The following is a 21,666-nucleotide window of genomic DNA, read 5'->3' on the forward strand; positions in this document are numbered from 1 at the left end:
AAAAAGTAACTCATTCGGCCTGACAAGCTGTTTAAAGCACTTTTTAGGTGGTTTGGTGCATATGTGGTTCATTGTAGGGCAGTTGTGGGCAATGTTCACAATTGCACTCTATTCGGCCTGAAACGCCTTTTTAAGCAATAACTGTTAGATTTAGTGATTGCAAGCCAGCAGAACGTGCTAGAGGCCTGAATCTCATATATGTGGTGTAGCTTCTCACCCCCTGCATGTGAATGTGGTTTGGTGATGCTGGGATGTACTGCTGGGCAGTTACAGGCAAAATGAGAAAAAGTAACTCATTCGGCCTGACAAGCTGTTTAAAGCACTTTTTAGGTGGTTTGGTGCATATGTGGTTCATTGTAGGGCAGTTGTGGGCAATGTTCACAATTGCACTCTATTCGGCCTGAAACGCCTTTTTAAGCAATAACTGTTAGATTTAGTGATTGCAAGCCAGCAGAACGTGCTAGAGGCCTGAATCTCATATATGTGGTGTAGCTTCTCACCCCCTGCATGTGAATGTGGTTTGGTGATGCTGGGATGTACTGCTGGGCAGTTACAGGCAAAATGAGAAAAAGTAACTCATTCGGCCTGACAAGCTGTTTAAAGCACTTTTTAGGTGGTTTTGTGCATATGTGGTTCATTGTAGGGCAGTTGTGGGCAATGTTCACAATTGCACTCTATTCGGTCTGAAACGCCTTTTTAAGCAATAACTGTTAGATTTAGTGATTGCAAGCCAGCAGAACGTGCTAGAGGCCTGAATCTCATATATGTGGTGTAGCTTCTCAACCCCCTGCATGGGAATGTGGTTTGGTGATGCTGGGATGTACTGCTGGGCAGTTACAGGCAAAATGAGAAAAAGTAACTCATTCGGCCTGACAAGCTGTTTAAAGCACTTTTTAGGTGGTTTGGTGCATATGTGGTTCATTGTAGGGCAGTTGTGGGCAATGTTCACAATTGCACTCTATTCGGCCTGAAACGCCTTTTTAAGCAATAACTGTTAGATTTAGTGATTGCAAGCCAGCAGAACGTGCTAGAGGCCTGAATCTCATATATGTGGTGTAGCTTCTCACCCCCTGCATGTGAATGTGGTTTGGTGATGCTGGGATGTACTGCTGGGCAGTTACAGGCAAAATGAGAAAAAGTAACTCATTCGGCCTGACAAGCTGTTTAAAGCACTTTTTAGGTGGTTTGGTGCATATGTGGTTCATTGTAGGGCAGTTGTGGGCAATGTTCACAATTGCACTCTATTCGGCCTGAAACGCCTTTTTAAGCAATAACTGTTAGATTTAGTGATTGCAAGCCAGCAGAACGTGCTAGAGGCCTGAATCTCATATATGTGGTGTAGCTTCTCACCCCCTGCATGTGAATGTGGTTTGGTGATGCTGGGATGTACTGCTGGGCAGTTACAGGCAAAATGAGAAAAAGTAACTCATTCGGCCTGACAAGCTGTTTAAAGCACTTTTTAGGTGGTTTGGTGCATATGTGGTTCATTGTAGGGCAGTTGTGGGCAATGTTCACAATTGCACTCTATTCGGCCTGAAACGCCTTTTTAAGCAATAACTGTTAGATTTAGTGATTGCAAGCCAGCAGAACGTGCTAGAGGCCTGAATCTCATATATGTGGTGTAGCTTCTCACCCCCTGCATGTGAATGTGGTTTGGTGATGCTGGGATGTACTGCTGGGCAGTTACAGGCAAAATGAGAAAAAGTAACTCATTCGGCCTGACAAGCTGTTTAAAGCACTTTTTAGGTGGTTTGGTGCATATGTGGTTCATTGTAGGGCAGTTGTGGGCAATGTTCACAATTGCACTCTATTCGGTCTGAATTAACTTTTTAAGCAATAACTGTTAGATTTAGTGATTGCAAGCCAGCAGAACGTGCTAGAGGCCTGAATCTCATATATGTGGTGTAGCTTCTCACCCCCTGCATGGGAATGTGGTTTGGTGATGCTGGGATGTACTGCTGGGCAGTTACAGGCAAAATGAGAAAAAGTAACTCATTCGGCCTGACAAGCTGTTTAAAGCACTTTTTAGGTGGTTTGGTGCATATGTGGTTCATTGTAGGGCAGTTGTGGGCAATGTTCACAATTGCACTCTATTCGGCCTGAAACGCCTTTTTAAGCAATAACTGTTAGATTTAGTGATTGCAAGCCAGCAGAACGTGCTAGAGGCCTGAATCTCATATATGTGGTGTAGCTTCTCACCCCCTGCATGTGAATGTGGTTTGGTGATGCTGGGATGTACTGCTGGGCAGTTACAGGCAAAATGAGAAAAAGTAACTCATTCGGCCTGACAAGCTGTTTAAAGCACTTTTTAGGTGGTTTGGTGCATATGTGGTTCATTGTAGGGCAGTTGTGGGCAATGTTCACAATTGCACTCTATTCGGCCTGAAACGCCTTTTTAAGCAATAACTGTTAGATTTAGTGATTGCAAGCCAGCAGAACGTGCTAGAGGCCTGAATCTCATATATGTGGTGTAGCTTCTCACCCCCTGCATGTGAATGTGGTTTGGTGATGCTGGGATGTACTGCTGGGCAGTTACAGGCAAAATGAGAAAAAGTAACTCATTCGGCCTGACAAGCTGTTTAAAGCACTTTTTAGGTGGTTTGGTGCATATGTGGTTCATTGTAGGGCAGTTGTGGGCAATGTTCACAATTGCACTCTATTCGGCCTGAAACGCCTTTTTAAGCAATAACTGTTAGATTTAGTGATTGCAAGCCAGCAGAACGTGCTAGAGGCCTGAATCTCATATATGTGGTGTAGCTTCTCACCCCCTGCATGTGAATGTGGTTTGGTGATGCTGGGATGTACTGCTGGGCAGTTACAGGCAAAATGAGAAAAAGTAACTCATTCGGCCTGACAAGCTGTTTAAAGCACTTTTTAGGTGGTTTGGTGCATATGTGGTTCATTGTAGGGCAGTTGTGGGCAATGTTCACAATTGCACTCTATTCGGCCTGAAACGCCTTTTTAAGCAATAACTGTTAGATTTAGTGATTGCAAGCCAGCAGAACGTGCTAGAGGCCTGAATCTCATATATGTGGTGTAGCTTCTCACCCCCTGCATGTGAATGTGGTTTGGTGATGCTGGGATGTACTGCTGGGCAGTTACAGGCAAAATGAGAAAAAGTAACTCATTCGGCCTGACAAGCTGTTTAAAGCACTTTTTAGGTGGTTTGGTGCATATGTGGTTCATTGTAGGGCAGTTGTGGGCAATGTTCACAATTGCACTCTATTCGGTCTGAATTAACTTTTTAAGCAATAACTGTTAGATTTAGTGATTGCAAGCCAGCAGAACGTGCTAGAGGCCTGAATCTCATATATGTGGTGTAGCTTCTCACCCCCTGCATGGGAATGTGGTTTGGTGATGCTGGGATGTACTGCTGGGCAGTTACAGGCAAAATGAGAAAAATAACTCATTCGGCCTGACAAGCTGTTTAAAGCACTTTTTAGGTGGTTTGGTGCATATGTGGTTCATTGTAGGGCAGTTGTGGGCAATGTTCACAATTGCACTCTATTCGGTCTGAATTAACTTTTTAAGCAATAACTGTTAGATTTAGTGATTGCAAGCCAGCAGAACGTGCTAGAGGCCTGAATCTCATATATGTGGTGTAGCTTCTCACCCCCTGCATGTGAATGTGGTTTGGTGATGCTGGGATGTACTGCTGGGCAGTTACAGGCAAAATGAGAAAAATAACTCATTCGGCCTGACAAGCTGTTTAAAGCACTTTTTAGGTGGTTTGGTGCATATGTGGTTCATTGTAGGGCAGTTGTGGGCAATGTTCACAATTGCACTCTATTCGGCCTGAAACGCCTTTTTAAGCAATAACTGTTAGATTTAGTGATTGCAAGCCAGCAGAACGTGCTAGAGGCCTGAATCTCATATATGTGGTGTAGCTTCTCACCCCCTGCATGTGAATGTGGTTTGGTGATGCTGGGATGTACTGCTGGGCAGTTACAGGCAAAATGAGAAAAAGTAACTCATTCGGCCTGACAAGCTGTTTAAAGCACTTTTTAGGTGGTTTGGTGCATATGTGGTTCATTGTAGGGCAGTTGTGGGCAATGTTCACAATTGCACTCTATTCGGCCTGAAACGCCTTTTTAAGCAATAACTGTTAGATTTAGTGATTGCAAGCCAGCAGAACGTGCTAGAGGCCTGAATCTCATATATGTGGTGTAGCTTCTCACCCCCTGCATGTGAATGTGGTTTGGTGATGCTGGGATGTACTGCTGGGCAGTTACAGGCAAAATGAGAAAAAGTAACTCATTCGGCCTGACAAGCTGTTTAAAGCACTTTTTAGGTGGTTTGGTGCATATGTGGTTCATTGTAGGGCAGTTGTGGGCAATGTTCACAATTGCACTCTATTCGGCCTGAAACGCCTTTTTAAGCAATAACTGTTAGATTTAGTGATTGCAAGCCAGCAGAACGTGCTAGAGGCCTGAATCTCATATATGTGGTGTAGCTTCTCACCCCCTGCATGTGAATGTGGTTTGGTGATGCTGGGATGTACTGCTGGGCAGTTACAGGCAAAATGAGAAAAAGTAACTCATTCGGCCTGACAAGCTGTTTAAAGCACTTTTTAGGTGGTTTGGTGCATATGTGGTTCATTGTAGGGCAGTTGTGGGCAATGTTCACAATTGCACTCTATTCGGCCTGAAACGCCTTTTTAAGCAATAACTGTTAGATTTAGTGATTGCAAGCCAGCAGAACGTGCTAGAGGCCTGAATCTCATATATGTGGTGTAGCTTCTCACCCCCTGCATGTGAATGTGGTTTGGTGATGCTGGGATGTACTGCTGGGCAGTTACAGGCAAAATGAGAAAAAGTAACTCATTCGGCCTGACAAGCTGTTTAAAGCACTTTTTAGGTGGTTTGGTGCATATGTGGTTCATTGTAGGGCAGTTGTGGGCAATGTTCACAATTGCACTCTATTCGGCCTGAAACGCCTTTTTAAGCAATAACTGTTAGATTTAGTGATTGCAAGCCAGCAGAACGTGCTAGAGGCCTGAATCTCATATATGTGGTGTAGCTTCTCACCCCCTGCATGTGAATGTGGTTTGGTGATGCTGGGATGTACTGCTGGGCAGTTACAGGCAAAATGAGAAAAAGTAACTCATTCGGCCTGACAAGCTGTTTAAAGCACTTTTTAGGTGGTTTGGTGCATATGTGGTTCATTGTAGGGCAGTTGTGGGCAATGTTCACAATTGCACTCTATTCGGCCTGAAACGCCTTTTTAAGCAATAACTGTTAGATTTAGTGATTGCAAGCCAGCAGAACGTGCTAGAGGCCTGAATCTCATATATGTGGTGTAGCTTCTCACCCCCTGCATGTGAATGTGGTTTGGTGATGCTGGGATGTACTGCTGGGCAGTTACAGGCAAAATGAGAAAAAGTAACTCATTCGGCCTGACAAGCTGTTTAAAGCACTTTTTAGGTGGTTTGGTGCATATGTGGTTCATTGTAGGGCAGTTGTGGGCAATGTTCACAATTGCACTCTATTCGGCCTGAAACGCCTTTTTAAGCAATAACTGTTAGATTTAGTGATTGCAAGCCAGCAGAACGTGCTAGAGGCCTGAATCTCATATATGTGGTGTAGCTTCTCACCCCCTGCATGTGAATGTGGTTTGGTGATGCTGGGATGTACTGCTGGGCAGTTACAGGCAAAATGAGAAAAAGTAACTCATTCGGCCTGACAAGCTGTTTAAAGCACTTTTTAGGTGGTTTGGTGCATATGTGGTTCATTGTAGGGCAGTTGTGGGCAATGTTCACAATTGCACTCTATTCGGCCTGAAACGCCTTTTTAAGCAATAACTGTTAGATTTAGTGATTGCAAGCCAGCAGAACGTGCTAGAGGCCTGAATCTCATATATGTGGTGTAGCTTCTCACCCCCTGCATGTGAATGTGGTTTGGTGATGCTGGGATGTACTGCTGGGCAGTTACAGGCAAAATGAGAAAAAGTAACTCATTCGGCCTGACAAGCTGTTTAAAGCACTTTTTAGGTGGTTTGGTGCATATGTGGTTCATTGTAGGGCAGTTGTGGGCAATGTTCACAATTGCACTCTATTCGGCCTGAAACGCCTTTTTAAGCAATAACTGTTAGATTTAGTGATTGCAAGCCAGCAGAACGTGCTAGAGGCCTGAATCTCATATATGTGGTGTAGCTTCTCACCCCCTGCATGTGAATGTGGTTTGGTGATGCTGGGATGTACTGCTGGGCAGTTACAGGCAAAATGAGAAAAAGTAACTCATTCGGCCTGACAAGCTGTTTAAAGCACTTTTTAGGTGGTTTGGTGCATATGTGGTTCATTGTAGGGCAGTTGTGGGCAATGTTCACAATTGCACTCTATTCGGCCTGAAACGCCTTTTTAAGCAATAACTGTTAGATTTAGTGATTGCAAGCCAGCAGAACGTGCTAGAGGCCTGAATCTCATATATGTGGTGTAGCTTCTCACCCCCTGCATGTGAATGTGGTTTGGTGATGCTGGGATGTACTGCTGGGCAGTTACAGGCAAAATGAGAAAAATAACTCATTCGGCCTGACAAGCTGTTTAAAGCACTTTTTAGGTGGTTTGGTGCATATGTGGTTCATTGTAGGGCAGTTGTGGGCAATGTTCACAATTGCACTCTATTCGGCCTGAAACGCCTTTTTAAGCAATAACTGTTAGATTTAGTGATTGCAAGCCAGCAGAACGTGCTAGAGGCCTGAATCTCATATATGTGGTGTAGCTTCTCACCCCCTGCATGTGAATGTGGTTTGGTGATGCTGGGATGTACTGCTGGGCAGTTACAGGCAAAATGAGAAAAAGTAACTCATTCGGCCTGACAAGCTGTTTAAAGCACTTTTTAGGTGGTTTGGTGCATATGTGGTTCATTGTAGGGCAGTTGTGGGCAATGTTCACAATTGCACTCTATTCGGTCTGAATTAACTTTTTAAGCAATAACTGTTAGATTTAGTGATTGCAAGCCAGCAGAACGTGCTAGAGGCCTGAATCTCATATATGTGGTGTAGCTTCTCAACCCCCTGCATGGGAATGTGGTTTGGTGATGCTGGGATGTACTGCTGGGCAGTTACAGGCAAAATGAGAAAAAGTAACTCATTCGGCCTGACAAGCTGTTTAAAGCACTTTTTAGGTGGTTTGGTGCATATGTGGTTCATTGTAGGGCAGTTGTGGGCAATGTTCACAATTGCACTCTATTCGGCCTGAAACGCCTTTTTAAGCAATAACTGTTAGATTTAGTGATTGCAAGCCAGCAGAACGTGCTAGAGGCCTGAATCTCATATATGTGGTGTAGCTTCTCACCCCCTGCATGTGAATGTGGTTTGGTGATGCTGGGATGTACTGCTGGGCAGTTACAGGCAAAATGAGAAAAAGTAACTCATTCGGCCTGACAAGCTGTTTAAAGCACTTTTTAGGTGGTTTGGTGCATATGTGGTTCATTGTAGGGCAGTTGTGGGCAATGTTCACAATTGCACTCTATTCGGCCTGAAACGCCTTTTTAAGCAATAACTGTTAGATTTAGTGATTGCAAGCCAGCAGAACGTGCTAGAGGCCTGAATCTCATATATGTGGTGTAGCTTCTCACCCCCTGCATGTGAATGTGGTTTGGTGATGCTGGGATGTACTGCTGGGCAGTTACAGGCAAAATGAGAAAAATAACTCATTCGGCCTGACAAGCTGTTTAAAGCACTTTTTAGGTGGTTTGGTGCATATGTGGTTCATTGTAGGGCAGTTGTGGGCAATGTTCACAATTGCACTCTATTCGGCCTGAAACGCCTTTTTAAGCAATAACTGTTAGATTTAGTGATTGCAAGCCAGCAGAACGTGCTAGAGGCCTGAATCTCATATATGTGGTGTAGCTTCTCACCCCCTGCATGTGAATGTGGTTTGGTGATGCTGGGATGTACTGCTGGGCAGTTACAGGCAAAATGAGAAAAAGTAACTCATTCGGCCTGACAAGCTGTTTAAAGCACTTTTTAGGTGGTTTGGTGCATATGTGGTTCATTGTAGGGCAGTTGTGGGCAATGTTCACAATTGCACTCTATTCGGTCTGAATTAACTTTTTAAGCAATAACTGTTAGATTTAGTGATTGCAAGCCAGCAGAACGTGCTAGAGGCCTGAATCTCATATATGTGGTGTAGCTTCTCACCCCCTGCATGGGAATGTGGTTTGGTGATGCTGGGATGTACTGCTGGGCAGTTACAGGCAAAATGAGAAAAATAACTCATTCGGCCTGACAAGCTGTTTAAAGCACTTTTTAGGTGGTTTGGTGCATATGTGGTTCATTGTAGGGCAGTTGTGGGCAATGTTCACAATTGCACTCTATTCGGCCTGAAACGCCTTTTTAAGCAATAACTGTTAGATTTAGTGATTGCAAGCCAGCAGAACGTGCTAGAGGCCTGAATCTCATATATGTGGTGTAGCTTCTCACCCCCTGCATGTGAATGTGGTTTGGTGATGCTGGGATGTACTGCTGGGCAGTTACAGGCAAAATGAGAAAAAGTAACTCATTCGGCCTGACAAGCTGTTTAAAGCACTTTTTAGGTGGTTTGGTGCATATGTGGTTCATTGTAGGGCAGTTGTGGGCAATGTTCACAATTGCACTCTATTCGGCCTGAAACGCCTTTTTAAGCAATAACTGTTAGATTTAGTGATTGCAAGCCAGCAGAACGTGCTAGAGGCCTGAATCTCATATATGTGGTGTAGCTTCTCACCCCCTGCATGTGAATGTGGTTTGGTGATGCTGGGATGTACTGCTGGGCAGTTACAGGCAAAATGAGAAAAAGTAACTCATTCGGCCTGACAAGCTGTTTAAAGCACTTTTTAGGTGGTTTGGTGCATATGTGGTTCATTGTAGGGCAGTTGTGGGCAATGTTCACAATTGCACTCTATTCGGCCTGAAACGCCTTTTTAAGCAATAACTGTTAGATTTAGTGATTGCAAGCCAGCAGAACGTGCTAGAGGCCTGAATCTCATATATGTGGTGTAGCTTCTCACCCCCTGCATGTGAATGTGGTTTGGTGATGCTGGGATGTACTGCTGGGCAGTTACAGGCAAAATGAGAAAAAGTAACTCATTCGGCCTGACAAGCTGTTTAAAGCACTTTTTAGGTGGTTTGGTGCATATGTGGTTCATTGTAGGGCAGTTGTGGGCAATGTTCACAATTGCACTCTATTCGGCCTGAAACGCCTTTTTAAGCAATAACTGTTAGATTTAGTGATTGCAAGCCAGCAGAACGTGCTAGAGGCCTGAATCTCATATATGTGGTGTAGCTTCTCACCCCCTGCATGTGAATGTGGTTTGGTGATGCTGGGATGTACTGCTGGGCAGTTACAGGCAAAATGAGAAAAAGTAACTCATTCGGCCTGACAAGCTGTTTAAAGCACTTTTTAGGTGGTTTGGTGCATATGTGGTTCATTGTAGGGCAGTTGTGGGCAATGTTCACAATTGCACTCTATTCGGTCTGAATTAACTTTTTAAGCAATAACTGTTAGATTTAGTGATTGCAAGCCAGCAGAACGTGCTAGAGGCCTGAATCTCATATATGTGGTGTAGCTTCTCAACCCCCTGCATGGGAATGTGGTTTGGTGATGCTGGGATGTACTGCTGGGCAGTTACAGGCAAAATGAGAAAAAGTAACTCATTCGGCCTGACAAGCTGTTTAAAGCACTTTTTAGGTGGTTTGGTGCATATGTGGTTCATTGTAGGGCAGTTGTGGGCAATGTTCACAATTGCACTCTATTCGGCCTGAAACGCCTTTTTAAGCAATAACTGTTAGATTTAGTGATTGCAAGCCAGCAGAACGTGCTAGAGGCCTGAATCTCATATATGTGGTGTAGCTTCTCACCCCCTGCATGTGAATGTGGTTTGGTGATGCTGGGATGTACTGCTGGGCAGTTACAGGCAAAATGAGAAAAAGTAACTCATTCGGCCTGACAAGCTGTTTAAAGCACTTTTTAGGTGGTTTGGTGCATATGTGGTTCATTGTAGGGCAGTTGTGGGCAATGTTCACAATTGCACTCTATTCGGTCTGAATTAACTTTTTAAGCAATAACTGTTAGATTTAGTGATTGCAAGCCAGCAGAACGTGCTAGAGGCCTGAATCTCATATATGTGGTGTAGCTTCTCAACCCCCTGCATGGGAATGTGGTTTGGTGATGCTGGGATGTACTGCTGGGCAGTTACAGGCAAAATGAGAAAAAGTAACTCATTCGGCCTGACAAGCTGTTTAAAGCACTTTTTAGGTGGTTTGGTGCATATGTGGTTCATTGTAGGGCAGTTGTGGGCAATGTTCACAATTGCACTCTATTCGGCCTGAAACGCCTTTTTAAGCAATAACTGTTAGATTTAGTGATTGCAAGCCAGCAGAACGTGCTAGAGGCCTGAATCTCATATATGTGGTGTAGCTTCTCACCCCCTGCATGTGAATGTGGTTTGGTGATGCTGGGATGTACTGCTGGGCAGTTACAGGCAAAATGAGAAAAAGTAACTCATTCGGCCTGACAAGCTGTTTAAAGCACTTTTTAGGTGGTTTGGTGCATATGTGGTTCATTGTAGGGCAGTTGTGGGCAATGTTCACAATTGCACTCTATTCGGCCTGAAACGCCTTTTTAAGCAATAACTGTTAGATTTAGTGATTGCAAGCCAGCAGAACGTGCTAGAGGCCTGAATCTCATATATGTGGTGTAGCTTCTCACCCCCTGCATGTGAATGTGGTTTGGTGATGCTGGGATGTACTGCTGGGCAGTTACAGGCAAAATGAGAAAAAGTAACTCATTCGGCCTGACAAGCTGTTTAAAGCACTTTTTAGGTGGTTTGGTGCATATGTGGTTCATTGTAGGGCAGTTGTGGGCAATGTTCACAATTGCACTCTATTCGGCCTGAAACGCCTTTTTAAGCAATAACTGTTAGATTTAGTGATTGCAAGCCAGCAGAACGTGCTAGAGGCCTGAATCTCATATATGTGGTGTAGCTTCTCACCCCCTGCATGTGAATGTGGTTTGGTGATGCTGGGATGTACTGCTGGGCAGTTACAGGCAAAATGAGAAAAAGTAACTCATTCGGCCTGACAAGCTGTTTAAAGCACTTTTTAGGTGGTTTGGTGCATATGTGGTTCATTGTAGGGCAGTTGTGGGCAATGTTCACAATTGCACTCTATTCGGCCTGAAACGCCTTTTTAAGCAATAACTGTTAGATTTAGTGATTGCAAGCCAGCAGAACGTGCTAGAGGCCTGAATCTCATATATGTGGTGTAGCTTCTCACCCCCTGCATGTGAATGTGGTTTGGTGATGCTGGGATGTACTGCTGGGCAGTTACAGGCAAAATGAGAAAAAGTAACTCATTCGGCCTGACAAGCTGTTTAAAGCACTTTTTAGGTGGTTTGGTGCATATGTGGTTCATTGTAGGGCAGTTGTGGGCAATGTTCACAATTGCACTCTATTCGGCCTGAAACGCCTTTTTAAGCAATAACTGTTAGATTTAGTGATTGCAAGCCAGCAGAACGTGCTAGAGGCCTGAATCTCATATATGTGGTGTAGCTTCTCACCCCCTGCATGTGAATGTGGTTTGGTGATGCTGGGATGTACTGCTGGGCAGTTACAGGCAAAATGAGAAAAAGTAACTCATTCGGCCTGACAAGCTGTTTAAAGCACTTTTTAGGTGGTTTGGTGCATATGTGGTTCATTGTAGGGCAGTTGTGGGCAATGTTCACAATTGCACTCTATTCGGCCTGAAACGCCTTTTTAAGCAATAACTGTTAGATTTAGTGATTGCAAGCCAGCAGAACGTGCTAGAGGCCTGAATCTCATATATGTGGTGTAGCTTCTCACCCCCTGCATGTGAATGTGGTTTGGTGATGCTGGGATGTACTGCTGGGCAGTTACAGGCAAAATGAGAAAAAGTAACTCATTCGGCCTGACAAGCTGTTTAAAGCACTTTTTAGGTGGTTTGGTGCATATGTGGTTCATTGTAGGGCAGTTGTGGGCAATGTTCACAATTGCACTCTATTCGGCCTGAAACGCCTTTTTAAGCAATAACTGTTAGATTTAGTGATTGCAAGCCAGCAGAACGTGCTAGAGGCCTGAATCTCATATATGTGGTGTAGCTTCTCACCCCCTGCATGTGAATGTGGTTTGGTGATGCTGGGATGTACTGCTGGGCAGTTACAGGCAAAATGAGAAAAAGTAACTCATTCGGCCTGACAAGCTGTTTAAAGCACTTTTTAGGTGGTTTGGTGCATATGTGGTTCATTGTAGGGCAGTTGTGGGCAATGTTCACAATTGCACTCTATTCGGCCTGAAACGCCTTTTTAAGCAATAACTGTTAGATTTAGTGATTGCAAGCCAGCAGAACGTGCTAGAGGCCTGAATCTCATATATGTGGTGTAGCTTCTCACCCCCTGCATGTGAATGTGGTTTGGTGATGCTGGGATGTACTGCTGGGCAGTTACAGGCAAAATGAGAAAAAGTAACTCATTCGGCCTGACAAGCTGTTTAAAGCACTTTTTAGGTGGTTTGGTGCATATGTGGTTCATTGTAGGGCAGTTGTGGGCAATGTTCACAATTGCACTCTATTCGGCCTGAAACGCCTTTTTAAGCAATAACTGTTAGATTTAGTGATTGCAAGCCAGCAGAACGTGCTAGAGGCCTGAATCTCATATATGTGGTGTAGCTTCTCACCCCCTGCATGTGAATGTGGTTTGGTGATGCTGGGATGTACTGCTGGGCAGTTACAGGCAAAATGAGAAAAAGTAACTCATTCGGCCTGACAAGCTGTTTAAAGCACTTTTTAGGTGGTTTGGTGCATATGTGGTTCATTGTAGGGCAGTTGTGGGCAATGTTCACAATTGCACTCTATTCGGTCTGAATTAACTTTTTAAGCAATAACTGTTAGATTTAGTGATTGCAAGCCAGCAGAACGTGCTAGAGGCCTGAATCTCATATATGTGGTGTAGCTTCTCACCCCCTGCATGGGAATGTGGTTTGGTGATGCTGGGATGTACTGCTGGGCAGTTACAGGCAAAATGAGAAAAAGTAACTCATTCGGCCTGACAAGCTGTTTAAAGCACTTTTTAGGTGGTTTGGTGCATATGTGGTTCATTGTAGGGCAGTTGTGGGCAATGTTCACAATTGCACTCTATTCGGTCTGAATTAACTTTTTAAGCAATAACTGTTAGATTTAGTGATTGCAAGCCAGCAGAACGTGCTAGAGGCCTGAATCTCATATATGTGGTGTAGCTTCTCAACCCCCTGCATGGGAATGTGGTTTGGTGATGCTGGGATGTACTGCTGGGCAGTTACAGGCAAAATGAGAAAAAGTAACTAATTCGGCCTGACAAGCTGTTTAAAGCACTTTTTAGGTGGTTTGGTGCATATGTGGTTCATTGTAGGGCAGTTGTGGGCAATGTTCACAATTGCACTCTATTCGGCCTGAAACGCCTTTTTAAGCAATAACTGTTAGATTTAGTGATTGCAAGCCAGCAGAACGTGCTAGAGGCCTGAATCTCATATATGTGGTGTAGCTTCTCACCCCCTGCATGTGAATGTGGTTTGGTGATGCTGGGATGTACTGCTGGGCAGTTACAGGCAAAATGAGAAAAAGTAACTCATTCGGCCTGACAAGCTGTTTAAAGCACTTTTTAGGTGGTTTGGTGCATATGTGGTTCATTGTAGGGCAGTTGTGGGCAATGTTCACAATTGCACTCTATTCGGTCTGAATTAACTTTTTAAGCAATAACTGTTAGATTTAGTGATTGCAAGCCAGCAGAACGTGCTAGAGGCCTGAATCTCATATATGTGGTGTAGCTTCTCAACCCCCTGCATGGGAATGTGGTTTGGTGATGCTGGGATGTACTGCTGGGCAGTTACAGGCAAAATGAGAAAAAGTAACTCATTCGGCCTGACAAGCTGTTTAAAGCACTTTTTAGGTGGTTTGGTGCATATGTGGTTCATTGTAGGGCAGTTGTGGGCAATGTTCACAATTGCACTCTATTCGGCCTGAAACGCCTTTTTAAGCAATAACTGTTAGATTTAGTGATTGCAAGCCAGCAGAACGTGCTAGAGGCCTGAATCTCATATATGTGGTGTAGCTTCTCACCCCCTGCATGTGAATGTGGTTTGGTGATGCTGGGATGTACTGCTGGGCAGTTACAGGCAAAATGAGAAAAAGTAACTCATTCGGCCTGACAAGCTGTTTAAAGCACTTTTTAGGTGGTTTGGTGCATATGTGGTTCATTGTAGGGCAGTTGTGGGCAATGTTCACAATTGCACTCTATTCGGCCTGAAACGCCTTTTTAAGCAATAACTGTTAGATTTAGTGATTGCAAGCCAGCAGAACGTGCTAGAGGCCTGAATCTCATATATGTGGTGTAGCTTCTCACCCCCTGCATGTGAATGTGGTTTGGTGATGCTGGGATGTACTGCTGGGCAGTTACAGGCAAAATGAGAAAAAGTAACTCATTCGGCCTGACAAGCTGTTTAAAGCACTTTTTAGGTGGTTTGGTGCATATGTGGTTCATTGTAGGGCAGTTGTGGGCAATGTTCACAATTGCACTCTATTCGGCCTGAAACGCCTTTTTAAGCAATAACTGTTAGATTTAGTGATTGCAAGCCAGCAGAACGTGCTAGAGGCCTGAATCTCATATATGTGGTGTAGCTTCTCACCCCCTGCATGTGAATGTGGTTTGGTGATGCTGGGATGTACTGCTGGGCAGTTACAGGCAAAATGAGAAAAAGTAACTCATTCGGCCTGACAAGCTGTTTAAAGCACTTTTTAGGTGGTTTGGTGCATATGTGGTTCATTGTAGGGCAGTTGTGGGCAATGTTCACAATTGCACTCTATTCGGCCTGAAACGCCTTTTTAAGCAATAACTGTTAGATTTAGTGATTGCAAGCCAGCAGAACGTGCTAGAGGCCTGAATCTCATATATGTGGTGTAGCTTCTCACCCCCTGCATGTGAATGTGGTTTGGTGATGCTGGGATGTACTGCTGGGCAGTTACAGGCAAAATGAGAAAAAGTAACTCATTCGGCCTGACAAGCTGTTTAAAGCACTTTTTAGGTGGTTTGGTGCATATGTGGTTCATTGTAGGGCAGTTGTGGGCAATGTTCACAATTGCACTCTATTCGGCCTGAAACGCCTTTTTAAGCAATAACTGTTAGATTTAGTGATTGCAAGCCAGCAGAACGTGCTAGAGGCCTGAATCTCATATATGTGGTGTAGCTTCTCACCCCCTGCATGTGAATGTGGTTTGGTGATGCTGGGATGTACTGCTGGGCAGTTACAGGCAAAATGAGAAAAAGTAACTCATTCGGCCTGACAAGCTGTTTAAAGCACTTTTTAGGTGGTTTGGTGCATATGTGGTTCATTGTAGGGCAGTTGTGGGCAATGTTCACAATTGCACTCTATTCGGCCTGAAACGCCTTTTTAAGCAATAACTGTTAGATTTAGTGATTGCAAGCCAGCAGAACGTGCTAGAGGCCTGAATCTCATATATGTGGTGTAGCTTCTCACCCCCTGCATGTGAATGTGGTTTGGTGATGCTGGGATGTACTGCTGGGCAGTTACAGGCAAAATGAGAAAAAGTAACTCATTCGGCCTGACAAGCTGTTTAAAGCACTTTTTAGGTGGTTTGGTGCATATGTGGTTCATTGTAGGGCAGTTGTGGGCAATGTTCACAATTGCACTCTATTCGGTCTGAATTAACTTTTTAAGCAATAACTGTTAGATTTAGTGATTGCAAGCCAGCAGAACGTGCTAGAGGCCTGAATCTCATATATGTGGTGTAGCTTCTCACCCCCTGCATGGGAATGTGGTTTGGTGATGCTGGGATGTACTGCTGGGCAGTTACAGGCAAAATGAGAAAAAGTAACTCATTCGGCCTGACAAGCTGTTTAAAGCACTTTTTAGGTGGTTTGGTGCATATGTGGTTCATTGTAGGGCAGTTGTGGGCAATGTTCACAATTGCACTCTATTCGGCCTGAAACGCCTTTTTAAGCAATAACTGTTAGATTTAGTGATTGCAAGCCAGCAGAACGTGCTAGAGGCCTGAATCTCATATATGTGGTGTAGCTTCTCACCCCCTGCATGTGAATGTGGTTTGGTGATGCTGGGATGTACTGCTGGGCAGTTACAGGCAAAATGAGAAAAAGTAACTCATTCGGCCTGACAAGCTGTTTAAAGCACTTTTTAGGTGGTTTGGTGCATATGTGGTTCATTGTAGGGCAGTTGTGGGCAATGTTCACAATTGCACTCTATTCGGCCTGAAACGCCTTTTTAAGCAATAACTGTTAGATTTAGTGATTGCAAGCCAGCAGAACGTGCTAGAGGCCTGAATCTCATATATGTGGTGTAGCTTCTCACCCCCTGCATGTGAATGTGGTTTGGTGATGCTGGGATGTACTGCTGGGCAGTTACAGGCAAAATGAGAAAAAGTAACTCATTCGGCCTGACAAGCTGTTTAAAGCACTTTTTAGGTGGTTTGGTGCATATGTGGTTCATTGTAGGGCAGTTGTGGGCAATGTTCACAATTGCACTCTATTCGGCCTGAAACGCCTTTTTAAGCAATAACTGTTAGATTTAGTGATTGCAAGCCAGCAGAACGTGCTAGAGGCCTGAATCTCATATATGTGGTGTAGCTTCTCACCCCCTGCATGTGAATGTGGTTTGGTGATGCTGGGATGTACTGCTGGGCAGTTACAGGCAAAATGAGAAAAAGTAACTCATTCGGCCTGACAAGCTGTTTAAAGCACTTTTTAGGTGGTTTGGTGCATATGTGGTTCATTGTAGGGCAGTTGTGGGCAATGTTCACAATTGCACTCTATTCGGTCTGAATTAACTTTTTAAGCAATAACTGTTAGATTTAGTGATTGCAAGCCAGCAGAACGTGCTAGAGGCCTGAATCTCATATATGTGGTGTAGCTTCTCAACCTCCTGCATGGGAATGTGGTTTGGTGATGCTGGGATGTACTGCTGGGCAGTTACAGGCAAAATGAGAAAAAGTAACTCATTCGGCCTGACAAGCTGTTTAAAGCACTTTTTAGGTGGTTTGGTGCATATGTGGTTCATTGTAGGGCAGTTGTGGGCAATGTTCACAATTGCACTCTATTCGGCCTGAAACGCCTTTTTAAGCAATAACTGTTAGATTTAGTGATTGCAAGCCAGCAGAACGTGCTAGAGGCCTGAATCTCATATATGTGGTGTAGCTTCTCACCCCCTGCATGTGAATGTGGTTTGGTGATGCTGGGATGTACTGCTGGGCAGTTACAGGCAAAATGAGAAAAAGTAACTCATTCGGCCTGACAAGCTGTTTAAAGCACTTTTTAGGTGGTTTGGTGCATATGTGGTTCATTGTAGGGCAGTTGTGGGCAATGTTCACAATTGCACTCTATTCGGCCTGAAACGCCTTTTTAAGCAATAACTGTTAGATTTAGTGATTGCAAGCCAGCAGAACGTGCTAGAGGCCTGAATCTCATATATGTGGTGTAGCTTCTCACCCCCTGCATGTGAATGTGGTTTGGTGATGCTGGGATGTACTGCTGGGCAGTTACAGGCAAAATGAGAAAAAGTAACTCATTCGGCCTGACAAGCTGTTTAAAGCACTTTTTAGGTGGTTTGGTGCATATGTGGTTCATTGTAGGGCAGTTGTGGGCAATGTTCACAATTGCACTCTATTCGGCCTGAAACGCCTTTTTAAGCAATAACTGTTAGATTTAGTGATTGCAAGCCAGCAGAACGTGCTAGAGGCCTGAATCTCATATATGTGGTGTAGCTTCTCACCCCCTGCATGTGAATGTGGTTTGGTGATGCTGGGATGTACTGCTGGGCAGTTACAGGCAAAATGAGAAAAAGTAACTCATTCGGCCTGACAAGCTGTTTAAAGCACTTTTTAGGTGGTTTGGTGCATATGTGGTTCATTGTAGGGCAGTTGTGGGCAATGTTCACAATTGCACTCTATTCGGCCTGAAACGCCTTTTTAAGCAATAACTGTTAGATTTAGTGATTGCAAGCCAGCAGAACGTGCTAGAGGCCTGAATCTCATATATGTGGTGTAGCTTCTCACCCCCTGCATGTGAATGTGGTTTGGTGATGCTGGGATGTACTGCTGGGCAGTTACAGGCAAAATGAGAAAAAGTAACTCATTCGGCCTGACAAGCTGTTTAAAGCACTTTTTAGGTGGTTTGGTGCATATGTGGTTCATTGTAGGGCAGTTGTGGGCAATGTTCACAATTGCACTCTATTCGGTCTGAATTAACTTTTTAAGCAATAACTGTTAGATTTAGTGATTGCAAGCCAGCAGAACGTGCTAGAGGCCTGAATCTCATATATGTGGTGTAGCTTCTCAACCCCCTGCATGGGAATGTGGTTTGGTGATGCTGGGATGTACTGCTGGGCAGTTACAGGCAAAATGAGAAAAAGTAACTCATTCGGCCTGACAAGCTGTTTAAAGCACTTTTTAGGTGGTTTGGTGCATATGTGGTTCATTGTAGGGCAGTTGTGGGCAATGTTCACAATTGCACTCTATTCGGCCTGAAACGCCTTTTTAAGCAATAACTGTTAGATTTAGTGATTGCAAGCCAGCAGAACGTGCTAGAGGCCTGAATCTCATATATGTGGTGTAGCTTCTCACCCCCTGCATGTGAATGTGGTTTGGTGATGCTGGGATGTACTGCTGGGCAGTTACAGGCAAAATGAGAAAAAGTAACTCATTCGGCCTGACAAGCTGTTTAAAGCACTTTTTAGGTGGTTTGGTGCATATGTGGTTCATTGTAGGGCAGTTGTGGGCAATGTTCACAATTGCACTCTATTCGGCCTGAAACGCCTTTTTAAGCAATAACTGTTAGATTTAGTGATTGCAAGCCAGCAGAACGTGCTAGAGGCCTGAATCTCATATATGTGGTGTAGCTTCTCACCCCCTGCATGTGAATGTGGTTTGGTGATGCTGGGATGTACTGCTGGGCAGTTACAGGCAAAATGAGAAAAAGTAACTCATTCGGCCTGACAAGCTGTTTAAAGCACTTTTTAGGTGGTTTGGTGCATATGTGGTTCATTGTAGGGCAGTTGTGGGCAATGTTCACAATTGCACTCTATTCGGCCTGAAACGCCTTTTTAAGCAATAACTGTTAGATTTAGTGATTGCAAGCCAGCAGAACGTGCTAGAGGCCTGAATCTCATATATGTGGTGTAGCTTCTCACCCCCTGCATGTGAATGTGGTTTGGTGATGCTGGGATGTACTGCTGGGCAGTTACAGGCAAAATGAGAAAAAGTAACTCATTCGGCCTGACAAGCTGTTTAAAGCACTTTTTAGGTGGTTTGGTGCATATGTGGTTCATTGTAGGGCAGTTGTGGGCAATGTTCACAATTGCACTCTATTCGGTCTGAATTAACTTTTTAAGCAATAACTGTTAGATTTAGTGATTGCAAGCCAGCAGAACGTGCTAGAGGCCTGAATCTCATATATGTGGTGTAGCTTCTCAACCCCCTGCATGGGAATGTGGTTTGGTGATGCTGGGATGTACTGCTGGGCAGTTACAGGCAAAATGAGAAAAAGTAACTCATTCGGCCTGACAAGCTGTTTAAAGCACTTTTTAGGTGGTTTGGTGCATATGTGGTTCATTGTAGGGCAGTTGTGGGCAATGTTCACAATTGCACTCTATTCGGCCTGAAACGCCTTTTTAAGCAATAACTGTTAGATTTAGTGATTGCAAGCCAGCAGAACGTGCTAGAGGCCTGAATCTCATATATGTGGTGTAGCTTCTCACCCCCTGCATGTGAATGTGGTTTGGTGATGCTGGGATGTACTGCTGGGCAGTTACAGGCAAAATGAGAAAAAGTAACTCATTCGGCCTGACAAGCTGTTTAAAGCACTTTTTAGGTGGTTTGGTGCATATGTGGTTCATTGTAGGGCAGTTGTGGGCAATGTTCACAATTGCACTCTATTCGGCCTGAAACGCCTTTTTAAGCAATAACTGTTAGATTTAGTGATTGCAAGCCAGCAGAACGTGCTAGAGGCCTGAATCTCATATATGTGGTGTAGCTTCTCACCCCCTGCATGTGAATGTGGTTTGGTGATGCTGGGATGTACTGCTGGGCAGTTACAGGCAAAATGAGAAAAAGTAACTCATTCGGCCTGACAAGCTGTTTAAAGCACTTTTTAGGTGGTTTGGTGCATATGTGGTTCATTGTAGGGCAGTTGTGGGCAATGTTCACAATTGCACTCTATTCGGCCTGAAACGCCTTTTTAAGCAATAACTGTTAGATTTAGTGATTGCAAGCCAGCAGAACGTGCTAGAGGCCTGAATCTCATATATGTGGTGTAGCTTCTCACCCCCTGCATGTGAATGTGGTTTGGTGATGCTGGGATGTACTGCTGGGCAGTTACAGGCAAAATGAGAAAAAGTAACTCATTCGGCCTGACAAGCTGTTTAAAGCACTTTTTAGGTGGTTTGGTGCATATGTGGTTCATTGTAGGGCAGTTGTGGGCAATGTTCACAATTGCACTCTATTCGGCCTGAAACGCCTTTTTAAGCAATAACTGTTAGATTTAGTGATTGCAAGCCAGCAGAACGTGCTAGAGGCCTGAATCTCATATATGTGGTGTAGCTTCTCACCCCCTGCATGTGAATGTGGTTTGGTGATGCTGGGATGTACTGCTGGGCAGTTACAGGCAAAATGAGAAAAAGTAACTCATTCGGCCTGACAAGCTGTTTAAAGCACTTTTTAGGTGGTTTGGTGCATATGTGGTTCATTGTAGGGCAGTTGTGGGCAATGTTCACAATTGCACTCTATTCGGCCTGAAACGCCTTTTTAAGCAATAACTGTTAGATTTAGTGATTGCAAGCCAGCAGAACGTGCTAGAGGCCTGAATCTCATATATGTGGTGTAGCTTCTCACCCCCTGCATGTGAATGTGGTTTGGTGATGCTGGGATGTACTGCTGGGCAGTTACAGGCAAAATGAGAAAAAGTAACTCATTCGGCCTGACAAGCTGTTTAAAGCACTTTTTAGGTGGTTTGGTGCATATGTGGTTCATTGTAGGGCAGTTGTGGGCAATGTTCACAATTGCACTCTATTCGGCCTGAAACGCCTTTTTAAGCAATAACTGTTAGATTTAGTGATTGCAAGCCAGCAGAACGTGCTAGAGGCCTGAATCTCATATATGTGGTGTAGCTTCTCACCCCCTGCATGTGAATGTGGTTTGGTGATGCTGGGATGTACTGCTGGGCAGTTACAGGCAAAATGAGAAAAAGTAACTCATTCGGCCTGACAAGCTGTTTAAAGCACTTTTTAGGTGGTTTGGTGCATATGTGGTTCATTGTAGGGCAGTTGTGGGCAATGTTCACAATTGCACTCTATTCGGCCTGAAACGCCTTTTTAAGCAATAACTGTTAGATTTAGTGATTGCAAGCCAGCAGAACGTGCTAGAGGCCTGAATCTCATATATGTGGTGTAGCTTCTCACCCCCTGCATGTGAATGTGGTTTGGTGATGCTGGGATGTACTGCTGGGCAGTTACAGGCAAAATGAGAAAAAGTAACTCATTCGGCCTGACAAGCTGTTTAAAGCACTTTTTAGGTGGTTTGGTGCATATGTGGTTCATTGTAGGGCAGTTGTGGGCAATGTTCACAATTGCACTCTATTCGGCCTGAAACGCCTTTTTAAGCAATAACTGTTAGATTTAG

The sequence above is a fragment of the Dunckerocampus dactyliophorus genome, chromosome 21 (assembly GCF_027744805.1).
Source record: "Dunckerocampus dactyliophorus isolate RoL2022-P2 chromosome 21, RoL_Ddac_1.1, whole genome shotgun sequence".
Lineage (NCBI taxonomy): Eukaryota > Metazoa > Chordata > Actinopteri > Syngnathiformes > Syngnathidae > Dunckerocampus > Dunckerocampus dactyliophorus.